This window comes from Pteropus medius, unplaced genomic scaffold, assembly GCF_902729225.1.
Source record: "Pteropus medius unplaced genomic scaffold, Ma_sr-lr_union100, whole genome shotgun sequence".
NCBI classification, from domain to species: domain Eukaryota; kingdom Metazoa; phylum Chordata; class Mammalia; order Chiroptera; family Pteropodidae; genus Pteropus; species Pteropus medius.
Window position 1 is genome coordinate 19,228,371 of NW_024352787.1, and position 23,287 is coordinate 19,251,657.

General features: G+C 34.2%; 1 protein-coding gene across 1 annotated transcript in view; it reads right to left on the reverse strand.

The window, feature by feature from the left end:
- The window catches only part of POU6F2 (POU class 6 homeobox 2), a 457,914-nt gene that overhangs the window by 396,476 nt on the left and 38,151 nt on the right, over nt 1-23,287 (reverse strand). The gene's annotated exons all lie outside the window — the stretch shown is intronic.

Genomic DNA, 23,287 nt, shown 5'->3' on the forward strand with positions numbered 1-23,287 from the left:
CAAGGGCGAGGAAGCAATGGAAACACTGAGCTACCAGAAAGCAAAAGATAAAATGGTTATAGGAAAACTTCCTATTTCACTAATCACCCTAAATGTAAATGGACTGAACTCACCAATAAAAAGGCACGGAGTTGCAGATCAGATCAAAAAACAAAACCCAACCATATGCTGCCTCCAGAAAACACATCTCAGTTCCAAAGACAAATATAGACTCAAAGTGAAAGAGTGGAAAATGATATTTCAAGCAAATGGCATTCAGAGAAAAGTGGTAGTAGTGGTACTAATATAGAATGGAATAGACATCAAAATAAAAAAGGTAAAGAAAGATACTGAGGGACACTTCAAAATATAAAAGGAAACATTCACCAAGAAGACATAACACTTATTAATATCTATGCTCCCAACCAGGGAGCCCTGAAATATCCAAAGCAATTACTAACAAAACTAAAGAAAAAAACAGACCAAAACATTATTGTAGTAGGGGACCTAAATACCCCACTGTCGGAAACAGACAGATCATCCAAACAGAAAATCAACAAGGAAATAACATCCCTAAATGACACATTAGACCAACTAGACATAATTGACATTTACAGAGCCTTTAATCCCAAAACAGATGCTTATACATTCTTCTCTAGTGCACATGGAACATTCTCAAGGATTGACCACATACTGGGACACAGAGATAGCCTCCAGATATATAAGAGGGTTGAAATCATACCAACCATATTCTCTGATCATAATGCTTTGACACTAGAGATTAACTGCAGAAAGAAATCAGGAAGAACCACAAATGCATGGAGATTAAACAACATGCTACTAAAGAATGACTGGGTCAGAGAAGAAATAAAAACGGAGATCAAGAGATACATAGAAAAGAATGATAATGATAGTACAACATATCAAAACTTTTGGGATATGGCAAAAGGGGCCATGAGAGGAAAGTTCATATCATTACAGGCCTATCTCCAAAAACAAGAAGAGCCCAAATAAACAACCTAAAACTTCATCTTAAAAAACTAGAAAAGGAAGAACAAATGAAGCCTAAAGTCAGCAAAAGGAAAGAAATAATCAAAATTAGAGCAGAATTAAATGAAATTGAAAACAAAACAAACAAACAAAAAAACCAATAAAAAATATATACGCAATGAAGAGCTGGTTCTTTGAGAAGATTAGTAAAATTGACAAACCACTGGCTAGTCTCACTAAAGAAAAAAGAGAAATGACACAAGTAAACAAAATCAGGGATGAAAGAGGAGAAATTACAACAAACACTGCAGAAATACAAAGGATCATACAAGAATACTATGAAAAAGTACATAACACCAAATTATATAAAGTGGAAGAAATGGACAAGTACTTAGAAAGATACAACCTTCCTAGACTGCATCAGAAGAACTAGAAAATCTAAACAGACAGATCAGCAGTATGAAAACTGAAAAAATCATCAAAAACCTACCAAAAAGTAAAAGTCCAGGACCAGATGGCTTCATTAGAGAATTCCACCAAACACTCAAAGATTTAATACCTATTCTCCTCAAACCCAACCAAAATAAAACTCTATTCTCCTCAAACTCTTTCAAAAAATTGAAGAGGAGGCAATACTTCCGAACTCATTTTATGAGTCCAATATCACCCTGATACCAAAACCTGGTAAAGATAACACACAAAAAAAGAAAACTACAGAACAATATTTCTCATGAACATAGATGCAAAAATCCTAAATAAAATACTAGTAAACCAAATACAGAAACATATGAAAAAGATTATACACCACGATCAAGTGGGCTTCATCCCAGAGGCACAGGGATGGTTCAACATACACAAATTGATTAATGTGATACACCACATAGACAAATTAAAACATAAGAATCATATGATCATATCAATAGATGCAGAAAAAGCCTTTGACAAAATACAAAACACTTAACAAAATCGGTATAGAAGGAAAGTACCTTAACATAATAAAGGCCATATATGACAAACTCTCAGTCAACATCATACTTACTGGTAAAAAACTAAAAACCTTCCCTCTAAGATCAGGAACAACACAAGGTGTCCACTATCACCACTGTTATTCAGTATAAAATTGGAGGTTCTAGCAAGTGCAATCAGACAAGAGAAAGATATAAAAGGCATCCAAATAGGAAACAACTAAGTCAAACTGTCACTGCTTGTGGGTGACATGATTCTCTATATAGAAAATCCTAAAGACTCCACAAGAACACCACTAGAAACAATAAGCAAATACAGTAAACTTTCTGAATACAAAATCAATGTTAAAAAGTCCATAGCATTCTTATACTCTAATAATGAAGTGTCAGAAAAAGAATAAGAAAAAATAATTCCTTTTGCAATTGCAACACAAAGAATAAAATACCTAGGAATAAATCTAATGAAACATGTGAAAGTTGTATGTAATGAAAACTATAGGATCCTATTAAAAGAAATTAAAGAAGGTACAAAGAAATGGAAAGATATTCCGTGTTCTTGGATTGGAAGAATCAACATAGCTAAAATGACCATATTACCTAAAGCATTATACAGATTTAATGCAATCCCCATTGAAATCCTTTGGCATGTTTTAAAGAAATGAAACAAAAAATCATCAGATTTGTATGGAAGCACAAAAGATCCCGAATTGCCAAAACTATCCTGAGAAAAAAGAATGAAGCTAGAGGCGTCACTCTGCCCAACTTCAAATTATACTACAAAGTGACAATAATCAAAACGGCATGATATCGGCAGAAAAGCAGACACACAGACCAGTGGAACAGAATTGAGAGTCCAGAAGTAAACCCCTGTTTATATGGGCAAATAATTTTCGACAAAAGATCCAAAGACATACAGTGAAGAAAGGAAAGCCTCTTTAATAAATGGTGCTGGGGAAACTGGAAAGCCACCCACAAAAGAATGAAACTAGAACTATCTTCTATCGCTATACACCAAAATTAACTCAAAATGGGTTAAGGATCTGAATATAAGACCTGAAACAACAAATTGCATAAAAGAAAATATAGGAACAAAACTCAAGGACCTTGGACTTAAAGAGGATTTTATGAATTTGACCTCAAAGGTAAGAGAAGTAAAAGCAAAAATAAATGAATGGGACTACATCAAACTAAAAAGCTTCTGCTCAGCAAAAGAAATTATCAACAAGGTAAAGAGACAAACATTCGAATGGGAGAAGATAATTGCAAGCAATGCCCAATAAGGGCCTAAAATCCAAAATATATGAAGAACTCATACAACTCAATAACAGCAACAACAAAAAACAAACAAACAATCCAATCAAAAAATGGTCAGAGGACCTGAACAGATACTGCTCCCCAGAGGACATACAAATGACCAACCAACATATGAAAAGATGCTCAACGTCGCTAGCTATTAGGGAAATGCAAATCAAAACCACAATGAGATACCACCTCACACCTTTAAGAATGGCTATTATCAACAAGACAAGTAATAACAAGTGTTGGAGAGGTTGTAGGGGAAAAGGAACCCTGGGACACTACTGGTGGGACTGCAAATTGGTACAGCTGCTATGGAAAACAGTATGGAGTTCCTCAAAAAACTAAGAATTGATCTACCATATGATCCAGCAATCCCTCTACTGGGTATTTACCTCAAAGACTTGAAAACCCATATCCAAAAAGATATTTGCTCACCAATGTTCATAGCAGCATTATTCACGGTAGCCAGGACATAGAAGCAACCGAAGTGTCCTTCAATAGACAATTGGATAAAGTAGCTATGGTACATATACGCAATGGAATATAGCTCAGCCATAAGAAGAGATGAAATACTGCCATTTGCAACAATATGAATGGACCGTTAGATAATCATGCTAAGCGAAATAAGCCAGACAGAAAAAGTTGAAAACCACATGATATCATAATATGTAAGATAAAAACCTTAAAGCAACAAATGAACAGGATAAACAGAGACTCATGGACGTGGACAATAGACTAGTGGTTATCAGAGTGTAGGGGAGGAGCAGGTATGGGGGAGATAGAGGTATTAAAGGGGATCAAATATGTGGTTACAGAAATCTAACTATGGGCAATAAACATACAATGCAATATATAAGGCAGATTATATATATATATATATGTCTTACTGTTAAATTGAACACCTGAAACTTACTGGATTTTGTTAACTGATGTCACCATAATAAAAGTTAATTTAAAAAAAGAGCTATAAGTACTAACATAGAACATGGCCTGCATTGCTAAGTAAAAAACAAGTTACAGAAGAAGATATATAGTATAGGTCAGTGGTGTGCTGGGAAACAAGGTGTCATTTAAAAAGGAAATCTTTATTAGTGTTTGCTGATTTCAATGAAGAAAACAATCTCACCAAAGCTGCATTCCAGTTCCCAATGTTTAATAATTGGCTTGCAAAATTCTGCCATTTTCTGGAACTATTTTCATTCTTTAAAAAGTACATATGTGTGAATATATAAATATGTGAGCATGTATTTGCATATGAGTATTGAAGCACAGAAACAATATCAGAAAGGGTAAACAGAAACTAGAGCACAATCATAGTGGGACAAGAGGGAAAGCACCACTTTGTACTTTTCATATTTTGACATTGTTTGAATTTTTTTCATTGAACATGTATTACTTTAATAGTTCTCTTAAATTTAAATTTAAGTATTTTATTACTTTATAAAATTGCAAGATATAAAAGAGGATAAAGAAGAAAATATTAACTACTCATAATTATTCTACTTCAGGATAACCACTGTTAATATTTTGTGTAGTTTCTTCCAATTTTTTCTCCTAGGAAAATATAACTGGGTTTATTCAAACCAAGTTTTTATTTTATGAATAATTTGTTAACTGCACATAAATTGTGACTCCACTTCTGATTATAACTTTAGGAAATGCTGTTGTTTATTATCATAGAAGAGTATTAATTATTAACGAAAAGTAAGATTACAAAATATATCTTAAAGAGAAGATGACCAGATTTCATTCATTGTAATTCAGGCTAATTTCATTTAGATTTTATTTCCTAAATTTACTAAAATCATATAGACAGGTTCTTATGGCAGTACACTAAAAGAAATGCTATTAATGTATTTGTTATATATTTTTTTACATATGCATTGTTTTACATGAAGAAAACTGTTGGCCCTGTAGTCCTTACAACAGAAACAAAAGACAATGGAAGTTGCTGGGTTAATTTCAGATAAAAGAATTTAAGGGGAGAAAAAAGTTTCACAGATATGTCAGGAAGAAAAGTGGTATTAGAGAAAAAGCAGGACCATTAATAAATGGGAAAGATGATGAAATTGGTGGTGACTAAAATGGTAGAGCTACCAATGGCTTTTATATATATATAAATATCAAACTTTAACAAGAAAAATAAAGCAAGCCAGTGCAGACATTTAGGAAGTAATGAAAATCTTGTCAATACTGCTGCTGATAAAAAGCAGGTGAGGGAATTCAGTACAACTCATTTAAGCCCAGGGTTTCAGACATCTGCCTTCACAGATTTGAAGTCATCAAATCCAACTTTGCAGCTAACCCAAGACCTCACCCAGTAGAGCCCCAGTCAAGCTTCTTGTTCTGCAGTCTGATTTCCAAATGCATTCTGCGCCTAATCTTTGCACAAAAGTCATTGTTCAAAAAACTAGAAATGCATATTTTTAGACATGTCTTTCATCAGGCAATATATTCAGAAGTATCTCAAGACCAAAGTCTGGGGCATTACATGTGTTTCAAGCCAATTGTTTTACTTGGGACTACCAAACCACATGGCCAATAATTCTTCACTCAACACATCCTCACCCTTTAAGTGATTTAAGTAATTGATAGAGCTCAAGTATTCACTGAACTAATTAGGATTACTTGGGATCACTATTATACCTTTCTTTTCTTTCTTCAATTATGGAGAATGTCCATAGTGAGTGAGCAAAGAAAAAAAAAGCCTTTTTTTTCTTTAAGCAAATTCAATTAGTTGATGCATCCATAAAAGAGCTCATCTATACTTCACAAAATTAAAGATGTAGACATCAGAGGACATAAATGACAAAAAAAAAAAGTCAGATTTCAATGGAAATTAACTAATAAGTTTTCTCAAATATTGATTCTTCTTCTAATAAATTGTAGGGAACAAAGTGAATGTCCCAGAATCAAGGAAATTAAATGTAATGTCAGCATTCTATACAATGCAAGAGTAACTTCTAGTATCTGCCATTCCCAAACAGAACTTTTGACCACAGTAAGACAGCAAGGGAAATGTTGAGAAAATCAGAGAATAATGGAATCGCAGAACCAATAAACTACAAATCAGTAGAGTAAGGGAAACTCCATAGGTCCTAATTTGGACTCAAGTTGATATTGTGATACAATTGTCCAACAAAAGTTATGTGAATTCAAACTAGCTTGAATCTATGCCCTTAATCCACACACACACACACACACACACACACACACACATTTGTGTGTGTGTGTGTGTGTGTGTGGATTAAGGGCATATATGGTGTGTGTGTGGATTAAGGGCATATATGTGTGTGTGTGTGTGTGTGTGTGTGTGTGTAAATATATATGCATATATATCTTGCCATTTCTAAGGAATTAAAAACATTTTGCAAGCAGTTTTGTTTTGTCTGTCACCCACATTTTCTCCTCTGGTGTCTCTGTGGTGACATAATATTTTCTATCAACAGAAGCATAGACTGAGGTAAGAGGAAGCTCTCTCATTTGCCCAAGACAAATCACAAAGGTGCAGCTAAGGTCAGCTCTAGAAATATTATTTTCAATGGGGCGTATTCTACACCAGTCAAGATTTAACCAGAGGACTGAAAGAGGTAATTAAAGTAACAAGAAAAAGTAGAGTAAGGACAGATAATAAGGCAAGTTTTTTAGGAATTTAGCAGCATTACTAAAGAGGTTTTTTTAAAGGGATCTACAAGAAAGAATAAACACTGCATTTAATTCCAAGGTTATAACAAAATAAGGCCATATTGACAAATGAGAAGACATCTGTCCAAGAGTCAAACTTGCCTTAAGGCTAAATTTTAGAGATACGAATTTTTTTGTGTGTGGGACCTTTGCTATTTATTATCTTCTTTAAACTAACTTAAACCTTTTGTGATTCAAATACATTAACTTTTAGCAAAATAAAGTTACCATTTTCTGTGAAAAAAAGGAGCCCTCAAATGTTCATAGAAGTATTCAAATTCTTTAGAAATAGCTTATTTTTCTTTTGAAATGAATGCAATTTTTAATGTCCAGAGGGATTAGATAACCTAAGTGATGGAAAACTATAGTGCAGTTGACCCTTGAAAACCATGGTTTAGGGACTCTGATGCCCGCACCGAAAAGTTGAAAAACCTATGTATAACTTTTGACTCTCCCCAAATTTACCTATAGTCAGCCCTTTACATCTGCAAATTCAACCAAAAGTAAAAATACTGTTTTCCATCCCTGGTTAGTTGACCCCACAGATGCAAAACCCATGGATATAAAGAGCCAACTTTATTTGTATTTATTGTATTTATTTGTATTTATTGTATTTATTTGTATTTATTGTATTTATTTGTATTTATTGAAAAATTGCATGTAAGTGGATCTGCATAGTTCAAATTCATTTTGCTCAAGAGTCAATTGTATAAGAGAGTAGTGTACATGGCAAACAGAGGGGAGCTATACCCACATTTTGGTGGGACAGAGTATGTCCTCCAGATAGTTCTGCCAAGTGGAAAGGAACAATCCTATGCTGCAAAAGACAGGGATTCCAGAGTTGGTAAACTGCCTTCTTCCTTAATCTTTGAATGCTCAGTTAGCTAAAGCTTCTATTGTCACAAGTCTGTGGACAATACATTCATTCAACTTGGTCCCTTTAGTAGATTGCCCAGGAAAGTAAAAGGTTTCAACAAGGGCCCCTATTTCAAGAGCATAAACATAAACCTAATACCTATTTGAGTTTCAGGAGATTTATGGGAAAGTGCTTATTGTACATTTCCTCTTTGCCTAATCTAATCTGAGGTGATAAATGGTGAAGAGATGTTTTATTTACTCCTGGCCTTCAGAAAACTAGCAAGATAGCCTAACTTCTATTGATGGTACTTCTAAAGCATTAAGGAGACAGGGAAAATGATCTCTCAGAGAGCATAATTAATCAAAACCCTTCCCTAGAACTATGACCAGTTTTTGAAAAAACAGTAAACATGACTTGTTGGTCTGTGGTACTGGAAACATGGAAGGGGTACCCCTAAATAAAAAGGAAATCATGTAAGTGCAGAATCAGAGCCTATATCTCTTTATTTGCTTGATATATTGCTGAAGATGCATAGTAGAAAGTACACATCACAGGAAATTGGGATTTTCTCAAAAATAACCACAATAAATGTCTTCTCAAAAAAAAAAAGGAGACCTCCTTCGTCTCTGAAATCAAAGAAAAGTACATTTGAGTCTAAGACCATGAAAACGTTGCTCATGAGCTGTTCTGGGTGAAACTATGACCTCTGTTATGTGTTTGAGATCTCTGAACTCTGGGGTTATTTAGTGTGGACGCCAATTACATAAGTTAGGGCAGTTAAAAAGATACACTTTATGTGCTCATTTTTTCTGAGATCTCAAAAAACAAAAAAATGAAGGGAGAGGAAGGGATGAATGAGATTAATTTTTAGGGTGGAACACTGAGATTAAGGATTTTTCCATTATCTCAGTACCCTCATCTGAAAGGAAGTGATTTTTATAGGAGGAAGCATTTCAGTCTTTATTCACCTTCATGGTCTTCATGGTCTTTAAACAGTGACTGAATCTCTCAAATCCATTTTTCAAATGAGGAAAATGTATGAAAGATTTCAAAATCATAATCAATGAAAGGAGGGCTCTCATTTTACCATGGACCTTATAAGTTAAAAATACTAGGACACTACAAGTTAAATGGAATAAGAAATATAATAATAAATATAAAAGTAAGATAATAAATTTAAGGAATAATAAATATAAATAAATATAAATGCAATGATAAAATAAATAAATATTATGTAACATATTGCAAAATATAAAATGGTATATGCTGTAAATTCATATGCAAAGTACATTTACCAGGTATTCCTTTTTAAAATATAAAATATATGATTTTAAAAATCTACATTAGAGAAAATTTAAGCATCCCATTACTTTCACAAATAAACTTATTTTGGAAAATGAGAATCACAGCTATGAATTTCAAAGTTTCCCATTCCTCTAATATTTAAAGGGCATATGTCTTAGAGAATCACTGGTAAAACAAAGAAAAAAATCATTCTGCTCTTAAGTCAAATTTTATATTTAGTATAATGTGGAATAGCTGTTGATGACTCCCTTAAAAAATAACTTAGTGACTAGAATAAAACAATACAGCATCATTCATGATAATTAATTATAATGAAATCATTTTTTCCATACCTTCCAGATTTTTACATAGTATTTCAAATTCCTGAGAGTTAAGGTTCTGCCCAATGGAAAAACATACTCTAAAATGCCATTTTTAGTAGTGTATTTCTGAGTCGTTTAGGGGATTATTATAATTAAATACACAAACTCAAAACTGTTTGACCAAGAATTCTAATCACTCCCACTGCCCTAAACTCTAGAAATCATTAAAGAAGACTTTTTGAAGGATATCAATGATAATTGCAAACCAAATTACTAGAGTTGGCTCCTATGTATAAAGGCCCACAATTGCAGGCACAAAAACTCACTGTTTCCGTTGCAAAGGCCTTGCTAACATTGTATAGGCAAACTTCTTCCCTTGTTCTCCACACACCTCTCCTCTCCTCATTCTTATCACCTCTTATTCTCTGGGAGCATTTTCCCAGTTTCAGCAAATAAACTTAGACCTCTTTATATCTGACCTATACTATTTTAAATAGACTCAATTAGCTCTTTGTAAGAAATGTTTATTTAAATGTGAAAGTCTGCCAGGGAGCATGAACTGGGCTCTCTGCCATGGGTCAACAGTGATTTCAACTTATTTCCTCTTGCCTTCTTTTATTAAATAAAATCCTGGAAATTCAAAATAAATTAACTTTAAATTAAAAGCCAGGCAGCAATGTTATCTTTTTGAATGTAAGAAAAAACATCAAGTAGCAATTCAGTGGCAAATGTGTTTCAATGTAATGGAAGGTTAATATTCCTTAATTTCTCCAGCTTCCTGGCCCTTTAATAACTGGAGTCTTTGGCTTTTTTCTCAGTAGATTAGAACCCAGATTCTCAGGAAGAAATAAAGTTTTACCTTAAGAAAAATGCAGAAACATTTTATGATAGTTACTTGTGTCTTTAGGGCTACTAGTTCTCTTATGGAAAAGAGCAAAAGACGTATCCTTCATAGACTTACTGAGAATATTTTCATAAATCTCCATCTTTTCTCATTCTCCTTCTCTAAACAGAAAGCGATAGTGCCTTCCCTCCATAATCTGTTTCCCTAAAGTACATTCAGTGTATCTCAGTGGCAATGTGACAAGATGAAGAGAAACCAATAAAAGATCTTACAGCAGCTCCAGAACTTTTATTCCGGTGGAAAAACTGCATTTATAATTTGTCCTTTTAAATAGGAAGCTGCTTGCCACTGCAGAGAGTAAGAGAGCTTGAAGAGTCGATGCAAAATCAGACTCTTTTTGCTTTACAAATAATCAAAAATGTTCTAATCACATTCTGACTGAACAAAACTTTTTAAAAATTTATATTGTAGATGGCATTGATTTAAAAAGGTACATTAGAAAATGCTTCTATTTATCTTCCAGTCAGCAAACTGATGATGGATGAATGGACAGAATATAGAAAAGATTTAGAAATATTTTAGTTGCAGTGACAGTTTGTTTTCACTTTTAAAGGGTTCTCCTTATTTGATTCATTAAAAATAGCAAAATAAATAGAGAACAAGGCATCCCCCAGCAATCAAGCAGCTACTAATTTGGTTGCTCAAATAACAGGGCGCCAAACTTGAAAGCAGCATTTGCAGAAGACTGCCTCTCCTGTTCTGCATTTGCCATATCATCTCATCTCAATTATGATAATAAACAACCTATTTCTACTGCAATCTACTCTTGATCTGAAAAGCTGAGCCAAACCACATTCAACGCTTGAGACTCACACCCAGCAGTGTCCGCTTTAAATAGAAAAATCGCATTGATTGCATGAAACTCAGGGCTCATTTTGGTCCATCGATTCCCCTAGTGACCTTCCACAGCATCAAAGCCCAGAGCGAACCCAGTCTGACCCCGACTTTATGTGCATTATTATATCAAGAGACAGGAGCTACTTACAGTCCATGCCATTGTCTCCATAGATATGTAATAAAGTATCCTAGAACTGCTTCTGCCGAGAACACCTCAGGTACATGTCATTTTCTTCTCTTTCTCCCCTCTTTCTCTCTTACTTGCTTGCAAACATATACACTAGCCTCTTGCAGTATTAAAATTCTTCATTTACTAAATGTTTCTTCCCTCTCAATACAGAACAACTCGAAGAGCAACTTCAGACTTTGAGTAATGCTCACATAACTCCCAGTAAACAACATCCTTCACTCAAATCCATAACTAATAATAATGCTCTTTATTAAGTTCTTCTGTGAAACACTATGTCTAATACAAAGCTCCTCTCCACACTGTTTTAATTATAATAAATCACCTTCATTATGATGCATACTTCAGTATAGCATGCCGGCTGCTTTACTACTCTAATACCCCATAATGAGGGACAGCAGACATGTACGTCTCCAAGAAAGTTATTTACACACACACTGAGAAATTCTACAGCATCTCATGGTTTTGCAGCATGAATTTCAACAACTTTTATCTTACCTTACTGTTCATAACATCACAACTTGAGGAGACAGGGGTAAAAAAAGAAAAGGAAAAGATACATCTGAAAAATGCTGTTTACACAAATTACAGTACCCTGAATACATCCACTAGCATAGAAAAATAAGTCCTGCAGCACAATCATTTCTCTATAAATGTATGAAAATATTTTATTGCCTGGTGCAACAAATCAGTGATGAGATGCTCGGTTCTGGTGTGCAAGTTCCAAGGGACAGCGTGTTAAAGACAACTTCCCAAGCAGTCCCCTGAGAGCAATGCTGGGCACATTCTCATGAAAGGTGTGAAAATCTGATTTTCTAAAATGGATCAGTAATTCTCTATGAAGGGGGGAAGGATCAATAAATCTTTGCTAAGTAGATTGTAAAGGAAAAATTATTCTTTCAGTGACAGTACATTAGACTCCTCCAAACAATCTCAATAAACTAAAGACATAGTATTTCTCCACCAGCTACTTTTGACTTCTGATATATTTTTGTAATCTTGGATCATTCTGCAATGCACATGCATTTATATTTGCTAAGGAAGGTTCTATGTTTATGTGATTTATTGTTTGTGTCATTATAATATTTGGCTGTGACAAGAAAAAAAATATATAAGCTGCTTGTGACCTGATAGATGTGATGCAACAAAATGTCATTACAGTCATACACACATCTGTACTTCTAACTACATCAGCACTCCAGTAACACATGGTGTGCTTTAGGCACCCCTCAGCCAAGTATGTCTGCTGCTTTTAGGTACTTGTTCATCAATATATTGCATATATCTCTCGATACCTAAAAATACCTGGGGTGTAACATGCATAGAATCAGGGGTGTTACTAGTCTTTTCAGGACTATTTCTTTCTCTTCCTAGTCAAACTAGTCACTGGCTTTATCACACACACTCGATGACACAGGACCTGGTATAGCTACCAGCCTTTCCCTACTAATACATTGGTCATTTGTCTCACAACTGAGGAGTCCATGCTCTTTACCACTCCAAGGGCAAGAATCTTTGCTAAAGAATTTAGACAGAAGATGTGTGTCACAAGAAAACAAGCCTAGGATTGGACGAAGTACTCCCAGGAGGCTCTGTGGTTACAGCATTTTCAGCTGTGTGTGGCTGAGATTTCCCCTGCACTGTGTTAAAGTGGTTATTAAAAAATATGGCCTGTGTGATAGCAAGGTATTTCAGGGACCTCAGAACATGCTGAATATCCTGTATCTTGTAATATCCAGATAAAACCAAGCAAACTCTCAGCATGGCAGGCTTAACTCTGAATTTCCCTGTACCTCATGCAAGTTTATGTCAGACTTAACAGCAGGATAGTTCCTTTGGGAATAAAAATCTCTTCTAGGAGATGCACTACTTTCTTCCTTGGACAAAGAAGGGGAGTAAAAGGATTGACATGTTAAACTCTAGTAAATAGGTGTGATTCATGCATATGAACCTCGTTCAACTGAATGTCCACATATCTTATAGGAATTACATCCACTAGTATCTTTCCAGGGATGGGGTTTGTGCCAACAATTTTACTGACTGCTTTCTTTCCTCATTTCATCAAATAATGCTATGTTGACATTCATTCAGGTACAACAGAGAGTAACTATTATTTCTTTTGGGCATGAAGAAGGACTCCCTGTGATTACAATCTCTCCCACCATCTGGCCTTTGTGATGTTTTCTGACCAAAAGGTGTAAGAGTTCCAAGAAGTGAAGTCAAAGTTTCACCATAAAGTTCATCATCCAATGCTCACTAGTAAATAGTATGTGACAGGAAAGTTTGCGGGGCTAGCCAATGAAAATAAGAGCTCCTGGTATCTATAAACATTTTGAGAAAATGCTTTTTTAAGCATTCAAAATAGAGCATCGATCTAGAAATCACAAGTAACAACCTTTTTGATTCAAAACTCATATTCGACTATTGAAATATGAAAACTAAAATTTCTACGAGTGAGGGCTTGTGATAACATGGAGTCCTGTATCTAACTTATCATATAACAAGTACAATTCTAAGGAAGCTAAATGATAGGAAGGAGGGAATTCAGCCCCTTTTTAACGAAGAAACAAGGGCTGCTTAGTAAATAAAGTACTGATAGAGATATAGAGTAAGTGTTTTGTTACATGCTCTCGTATCCACATAGGAATCTTAAAATGTTTTCTTTGCTATTGTTTCAGTTTGTATTCTAAATATGAATAGTATTATTAGCATCAAAAATTATTCTGCTGACCTTAATAATTGTCCTTTACTAAACTTCTAATAAAATAGCTACAGATAATTTTTCTAAAATCAACATAACAGTACGTTTTGGCCCACTTCTTAGGCAACATCATGAGCTGACAGTAATTTCCCAAGGCTTTGGGAAATTAAGAAGTTCTTCTTGTCCACCTTTGCCTATGCTATGAAGCATTTTTTTGGTACAAGGAAATGATCTCAGTGATCCAAATGATTGTTGTAAACAAAATGGAAATTATCCCATGAGTCTCTCTGGGCCAACTTCCTCAGTTTGAGGAAGAATCAACTTTTGTTCTCTGGAGATAATTGAGAAAAACAAGCTTTAATAAATGGCCCTAGATAAACTCTATGGCTTTCGAGAGTATCATTTCTTAGTTTTCTTTTTTTCTTCTTCTTCTAATCTCTTTGTATTAAAATAATACTTGTTATTATAAGTATTATTAATAAGTAATAATATTTTAAAAACACATGCTTACTGAAGACAATTTGGAAAATAAATATATGAATTAGAAAACATATATCACCCACAGTCATACTACTTAATATATTTCTTTAATACATACAAATTTGGTATCATATTATATATTCTATTCTATTTCATTTACTTAAGGTTATATTGTTACCATTTTACAAAACTCAATATTCCTCAATGATAGCCCCATAATGACTATACAATATTTAAGTTAATTATTGTATTACGGCTAGATATTTAAGTTATTTACAAATTTTAATACTTAAGGTGACTGTGAGCATCTTTTTATGTATATGTTTTGTCTGCATCACTATTATCATGTAATAGTTTCTAATGTAAAAAATTACTTCACCTAAAGTTTATATAAATAATTTTAAGAATTTTAGTCAGATTGTCTTGACTAAAACATATGATGTCAAATTGTTTTCCAAAAAGATCTAAGTGCCTTGCATTTCAACACCCTCTTTTTTTAACATCTCTATGTTTTGTCAGTTGTTTTAATTTCTGTAAATTTCTCAGATAAAGAACAATCACATAAATTTAATTTTCTTCCTTTAATTTTTGGTTGTGCCTAGACACTTTTTCACATGTTGATTATTTCACGTGCTTATTATTTCTTTGAACATTTTCTACTCTGGAGTATTCTTTTTCTTATGTCATAAATAACTCTTTATAAGAATGATGCTAACCCTTTGTCATATTCATGCAAATATTTTCAGGTTTTCAGTTTCTCCTTGAATTTTGTTTATAGCATGTTTTGACTTATAGAAGATTTACACCTTTATTTTAGTTTAGTATCTCTCTTAGTTTTTCACTTTTTTACCTTCTTCCAGGCTTATTTATACCAGGGAAAATTTCTTCCTAAACTAGTAACAAATAAGTATTCTCTTATTTTTTAATTCTAAAATTTTTATATAATTTTTTCTATTTAATTATTAAATGAATCTAGAATTTATTTTGGTGTACAATGTGAGCTAAAGTTCTAACACTTTTGAAACAGATATTCCATTAAGCAATGGTTCTTGATGAGCTCTTTGGTCCAGAGATATGGGCTTTCTTTATACAGCAAAGAGATCTTCTGTTAGAATATAAATCATGAATACACTTCACTTGGCTTCCAGGATGTTGTCTTTGTCAGGCTCTCCTCTTAAGTCACTAGCCACTCCTTCTGAATCTCCTTTGCTGTTTCTAAGCATACTAGGGAATTCTTGAGGAATATCAGTAAGGTATAGATTTGATTTGTGTAGCTTCTATCCTGGCATCATTTTTTTTTTATGCTTTGAGAGCTCAATTCATGACCTGTGCTTATCAGCTATTGGAAGGGAGCAGGATCAATACTATTTTTGATCTAATGAAGGTTTTTAATTCTGCTGTAACAGCAGCAGTGTGTCTGTCCTATTTCCCCCAGGCTTTTCAAGTCCTATTTTCTCATCTTGAGGACCACTGGAAGTAGACAGCCCTAATTCTAGTTTCTGGCTTTCATCTGCCTAGTGTGACACTGCTGTACTGAAGTAGAGGGAATGTAATAACCTCAGACCTCATGGACAGCAGCTGCAGTGCATTAAGTCTCTGAGAGAGCATATAGGGTAGCCTCTGTTGCCCACTTTTTAGAACTCATGCTTCTGAGATGGCAGCACATGGTGGGTGAAAGCTCTACATATACTTCTTGGCAGCTATGTCCTACAAAGTGTAGTAGAAGCTGAACTCCAACAGTTGGATTAACAATGATAGTAATGGTTATTGGATGCTTATACTGTGCCCAGTGTGTGACTCCCTGTCTTCAACAGTCCAAGGATATAGATATGATTTACTACATATTGTTCTACTTAAGTTTACCCGGCATGTCATATTGTTAAATCCAATAGTCAGTTCTCAGTTCTTGTATGACTTGAACTTCTAGCAGCCTTTGACACAATCAATCACTCTCTTTTCCTTAAAACCCTCTTGGCTTCCAGAACACTACGTTCATCATATCTCCCTTCTACCTCCCAGGTTTCAGAAGTCTCTTTGCAGGTTCCTCTTCATTTCCTACCTTCTGAGCACTAAAGTGCCCTAGAACCTTTTTCTTTTCTATCAACCCTCTCTCCTTTGGAGACCTTACCCAGGCTCTGGCTTTAAAGCCTACAATACGCTGACATCTCCAAATACTTAATTCTAGCCTATACCTGGTTTTTAAGTTTGAGTCTCAGACATTCGACCACTCAATCAATATATTTCCACTTAAATATCTAGTAATCTTCACTTGTCACAAATGACTGCTTTTCACCTCTCCAAACTTGTTCTTCATATAGGCTTCCTGTTCTCAGCAAATGGCAGTTTCATCCTTCTAGCAGCTCAGGCCAAAGTCTTTGGGGTTGTGTTTGACTCATTTTTCCTACATACCACATGCAATCTAGCAATAAATCAAAATGTATCCAGAATCCAAACATTTCTCACCAACTCCAGCACCTCCACGTTGACCCATGCTACCACTCACCAGGGTTATTTTAATAGCCTCCTAACTGGTCTTCCTTCTGTCACACTTGCCAGTATATTGTCAACAAAGATCCCTTGTTCATGTCATGTCACTGAATAAAACACTCTGATGACTTCTCAGTTTACTCAGAGAAAAAGCCAAAGTCCCTGTAATGGTTTAGAACGTATACAACCCAGACCACCAGACCACCTCCACCTTATCGTCTCCTATTGATCTCTCTGATCTCTTGCCCTGGTCTCTTTGCAATTCCTCTAAAGGCACCTAGCACACTGTTATCTCAGAGTAATGACATCTACTGTCCCTCTGTCTAGCTGCTTCTCCACAAATAACCAAATGGTGCCCTTTTCCACACTTTCACATCTCTGCTCCTGTATTACTTTTTTTCAAGTAGGTTAATTTAAAAGCAAATTAAACATAACCAAAGAGAGAATTGAAGTACTAGAAGACAGAGCTAAAGAAATTTTTTAGGATGTGGTACAGAGGGACTAGCAGTAGAAAAATATAAAAGTGAAGTTAAGAGACATAGTGGATGCAATGATAAGGTTCTGCTTTCTTTTAACAGAGTCTCAGAAAGAGAGAATAAAGAGAAATCAGGGAAGGCAACATTTGAAGAGGTAATAAATCAAAATTTTCCAGAAGTAAAAGTGTGAATTTACAGATTCAGGAAATGTAACATTTTCTGAAATAAAGAAAAAAAAAAGAAATGTAAAACTGGACATATTTTAGTAAAACTGCAAGGACAAAAAGAATTATCTATCTATAAAGATTATCTTTTAAGGATAGAAAGAGACATTTTAGTTAAATACAAATAGAAAATTTACCATCAACAGATTTTCACTAAAACTTTAAAAAAGAAAAAAACGTAGTTTAGGGAGTGGAGTGAATTGAAATGAAAGACATTATGGCAACCATTTAAAATACTAAACACACAAATCCAAGCAAACATTACCTATATGAAACACTGATGACTAACTTGCACAGTGTTAAAAAAGACAGAATCAAAATATGGAACAACCAGGAACATATAAGTTTGGATAAGAAGTGAGTGGAATTACATTTTTTAATGTTCTTTTATTATTTCTTAAAGATGTTAAAATATTTAGCTTTAGGCCTTTTTAAGTTAAATATGCAATATAGAAATATCTTTAGAAAATGGAAATAGAGTGTAAAAGTTATAAATCACAAGGACTATGAAGCAGAGATGAGAAATAAAAAGGACCACTCAAACATTCAAACTGTTTTTTAAAAAAGATTAAAAAAGAGAGAGAGAGAAAGAGAAAGAAAATGCATAGAGAAAGTGAATAAAAGGGAAGATGAAATAAATAATTCCAATTGAATGTACAACCTCAAAAATGTAAACAGTTTTAACTCATTATTTTATAAAGAGATTCTCAAGCATTTTAAAAATCAGCTATATACATGAGACATATATAAAACATAAAGATATAAAATATAGAAAGGTCAATATAAAAGTTTAGAAAAATATATGCCAGACATGTACTAATAAAAAGAAATTAAGGCAAACTATATTAATTCAGATAAATAATCTTTAAGACAAAAATTAGTATTAGAGATATCACTAGATAATGATAAAATATTTTACTCATCTGGAGCTAAAACAATACTAAACATATGCATGTAGTCAACATTGCCTAAAACTATGTAAAGAAATAACAGTACTGTAGAGATATTTTAAAATCACGGTGGGAGATTTTTATATAGATCACTCTTTTTTTTTTTATGCTATGACAAACATACAAAAATTAGTAAAAATACAGAAAATATTAAAAGTATAATGAACAAACTTGAGATAATAGACCTGTATAGAATCCTGTACCCAGTAATAATAAACTAAATATTCTTCTCAAAAACATGGAAGAGGAGAGTGATGTCACAGGCATGGTGAAGTGAGAGATGTCCCCAGATTCTCTCCACTTGAAACAACAGTAAGCTGAACATCTAAAACTCAACAAAAAACATCCAACCTGCACACAAGCATATCTGAGCAAGGAATCTCCAAATAAAAACTACCATAAGTCAGAACTACAGGAGTTGGGCCGTAGACTGGGAGAAACAAAGAAGCTGCATCTCGCATCTGGAGTTCTCTGTAGAAGGGAGTAGCGGAGCGGGGGAAGAAGTTATGGCAGGTTCCCTGAACAGCCCTGCCTGAGAGAGCTGTGAGCTCCGCAAAACAGCAGTGCCCAGGAATGAGGGCAGAAAGCAGAGAAGTGGGGACAACAGAGTAGCAACAGTTGATTATTACCAGATATGGTTGCAAAACACAAGACTGAACTGCAGCCCCCATCCCCCAACCCACAGAGACCCTCCCCCCATATTTTCCCAGACCAAATGCAGCAGAACTCCAGGGGAATCTGAGCAAACGCTACTGAAAATGTTGCTAACACTAATAGGGATATATAAAAACTGAGAGAATTCTCTACTAGGAGGCCTACATTACATAAAATACTGAAAGGGGTCAGCTCACCTAAAACAAAATGACAAAATAATACATAGCTATGAGTAAGGCAACTAGCAGGCAAATAGAAGCAGAGTAGTGCAACCCTTATTAAGAACAGGGCATTATAAGGTTAAACAATACGAAGAGATTTGCTATTGCAAGATAATAATGAACATTCAGCATCTATAGAGACAAATTGAGACAACAATAACAGAAAAGGGGTGAATTCAAAAATCCAAATTCACAAAAGGGAATGGAGGTAAGGCACACTTAGAAGAAAGTGGATGAACCCAAATAAGCCCAAACCAAGACACACTATAATTAAAATGCTAGACGTTAAATACAAAGAGAGGATTTTAAAAACAGGAAGAGAAAAGCAGTAACCTACAAGGGAGTACCCATAATACTGGCAGCTGATTTCTCAAAAGAAATATGCAGGATAGAAGGGCCTGATACAAAATAGTCAAAGTGATGGAAACCCAGGATCTACAACCAAGAATAATTTATCCAGCAAAGCTATCATTTAGAATTGAAGGACAGATAAAGTGCTTCCCAGACAAAAATAAGCTAAAGGAATTGACCACTACCAAGCCAGTATTACAGGAAATGTTAGAGGGACTTCTTTAAGAAGAAAAAGATATATATCAAAAATAGAAATAAAGAATGGTAATAACTACATTCCTATCAACAAGTACCTCAAATAGAAAAGAATTAAGTGCTCAAACTAAAGATAGGGTGGCTGAATGGTTAAGAAAACAAGACTCACACATATGCTGCCTACAAGAGACTCACTTCAGATTAAAAGAAAGGGGATGGAAAAAGATATTGCCTTGAAGGACCTAGAGGGTATTGTACTGAATGAAGTAAGTCAGATAAAGACAAATACCGCATGATTTCACATGTGGAATCTAAAGAACAAAAATGACAACAACAAAATGGAAACAAACTCATAGATACAGAGAATATTTTGAGGGCTACTAGATGGGAGGAAGGTTAGAGAGATGGTGATAAAGGACAAAGGGATTAAGAAGTACCAATAAATAGTTACAAAATAGACATGGCAATATAAAGTGTAGCATAAGAAAAATAGTTAATAATGTGGTAATAAATATGTAAGGGGGAATAAGGGTACTAGATTTAGTGGGGTGATCACTGTGAATGATATAAAACTCTAATCAGTATGCTGTACAACTGAAACTAATATATTTTATATGCTAATTATAATTGAAAAAGCTAATTGAATTGTATGATATAAATATGAGCAACAAATTGTCTATTATATTTCAATAAAGCTGGAAGGAAAAACATCAATATGAAAAAAATTTATTTTCATCTCCATATTTTTGGTAATTTTAACAAAATCTAGCAAATAACTCATGGCTCAAAGGAGAAATAATAATGGACATTTTAAATACTTAGACATGAATTATGATGACTATACTATATACTAAAAATTGTAGGATACAGAGAAAGTAGTTCTTCTAGGGAAAGTTATAGACAAATGTGTATATAGGAAAATAATAAAGACCAATTATTAAGGATCTATACATCCATTTCAATAGTTTGTGAAAAAAACCAACAGAATGAATTCAAAGATAGTAAAAGAAAAGAGCTAATAAAGATAAGAAAGTTAACTTTTTTATTATTAAATTTATTAAATTTATTGGAGTGACAGTAATCAAAACAGCATGGTACTGGCATAAAAACAATGGAACAGAATAGAGAGCCTAGAAATAAATCCACGCCTATATGCTCCTTTAATATAGGACAAAGTAGGCAAGGATATATGATGGGGTAAAGACATTCTCTTCAATAAATGGTGTTGGGAAAATTGGATAGATGCATGCAAAAAAAAAAATGAAACTAGATCGCTTTCTTATGCCATATACAAGAACACACTCAAAATGGATTAAAGACTTAAATGTAAGACCCAAAACCATAAAACTTCTAGAAGAAAACAGGTAGTAATCTCTCTGATATCGCTAGTAGTAATTTATTTTTGGATGTATGTCCTAGGACAAGGGAAACAAAAGAAAATGTAAACAAACAGGACTACAACAGATTAAAAAGGTTTTGCACAGCAAAGAAAATCATCAACAAAATGGAAAGACAACCTACTGAATGGGAGAAAATATTTGCTTACAATACATTCAATAAGGGGTTAATATCCAAAATATATAAAGAACTCATACACTCAAAAACATAAAACAAACAATTCAATTAAAAAATAGGCAGAAGATCTGAACAGATATTTCTCCAAAGAGGAAGTACAGATGGCCAATAAACACATGAAAAGATGCTAAAGGTCACTAATCATCAGAGAAATGCAAATTAAAGCCACAACGAGATCTCACTTCACACCTGTCAAAATGACTATCATCAATAAATCAAAGAACAAGTGTTAGTGAGGATGTGGAGAAAAGAGAACCCTCCTATACTGTTGGTGAGATTGCAAATTGGTACAGTCACTATGGAAAAAAGTCTGGAGGTTCCTCAAAAAATTAAAAATGGATCTACCCTTTAACTGAGCAATTGCACTTCTGGGTATTTATCCAAGGAAAATCAAAACAATAATTCATAAAGATCTATGCATCTGTATGTTCATGGCAGCACTATTTACAATAGCCAAGACATGGAAGTATCTTAAATGATCATCAACAGACAATTGGATAAAGAAGTTATGGTTCATATATACAGTCGAATACTACTCGGCCATAAAAAATGAAATCCCACCAATCGCAATGACATGGATGGACCTAGAGGTTATCATACTGAGTGAAATAAGTCAGACAGAAAAAGATAAATACCATATGATTTCACTTATATGCGGAATCTAAGGAACAAAAAGAACAAACTAATCAAAAACAGACTCACAAATGTAGAAGACAATCTGGTGACGGCCAGATGGGAGGAAGGTTGAGGGCGCTGGGAGAATGGAATGAAGAGTTAAAGAAGTACAAATTAGTAGTTGGTAGATGATCACTCAGATGGGGAACATTACATAGAGAATGCAGACAGCAGTAATGTAATGGCTAAGAGTAGAGCCAGAGAGAAAGAGTAATCAGAGGGCTCGTTTCACAAACTATATAAATGTCTAACCGATATACTACATACATGAAACTAATAATAGAATAAAATTTTTAAATAGTTATAAGAAAAAATTTATTGTGGCGGCACTGGTTAATAAAATTATATAGGTTTCGAGTGTACAATTCAATAACATATCACCTGTATATTCCATGTTCACCACCCAAAGTCAAATCTCCTTGTTACCATATATTTGACCTCTCTCCCCTTATCTACCTCTCCCACTCCCCGCTTTTCCTCTGGTAGCCACTAAACTGTTTTCTATGTCTATGAGTTTTTGTTTTTGTCTTGTTTGTTTCTTGCTTTCAGTTTTATATCCCACATATGAGTGAAATCATATGGTTCTCAACTTTTTCTGTCCGACTAATTTCGCCTAGTGTGATAATCTCAAGATCTATCCATGTTGCCACAAATGGTAGTATTTCATCTTTTTATGGCTGAGTAATATCCCATTGTATATCTGTACCACATCTTCTTTATCCAATCATACATCAAAGGACACTTTAGTTGTTTCCATGTCTCAGTCACTGTGAATAATGAACATCGGTGTGCGTATATCTTTACAGATTTATGTTTTCAAATTTGGGGGTAGATACCCAGAAGAGGGGTTGCTGGGTCATATGTAATTCTATTCTTAATTTTTTGAGAAATCTACATACTGTTTTCCACAGTGACTGTACCAATTTACATTCCCACCAGCAGCTTCTGAGGGTTTCTTTTTCCCAACAACCTCTTCAACACTTGTTA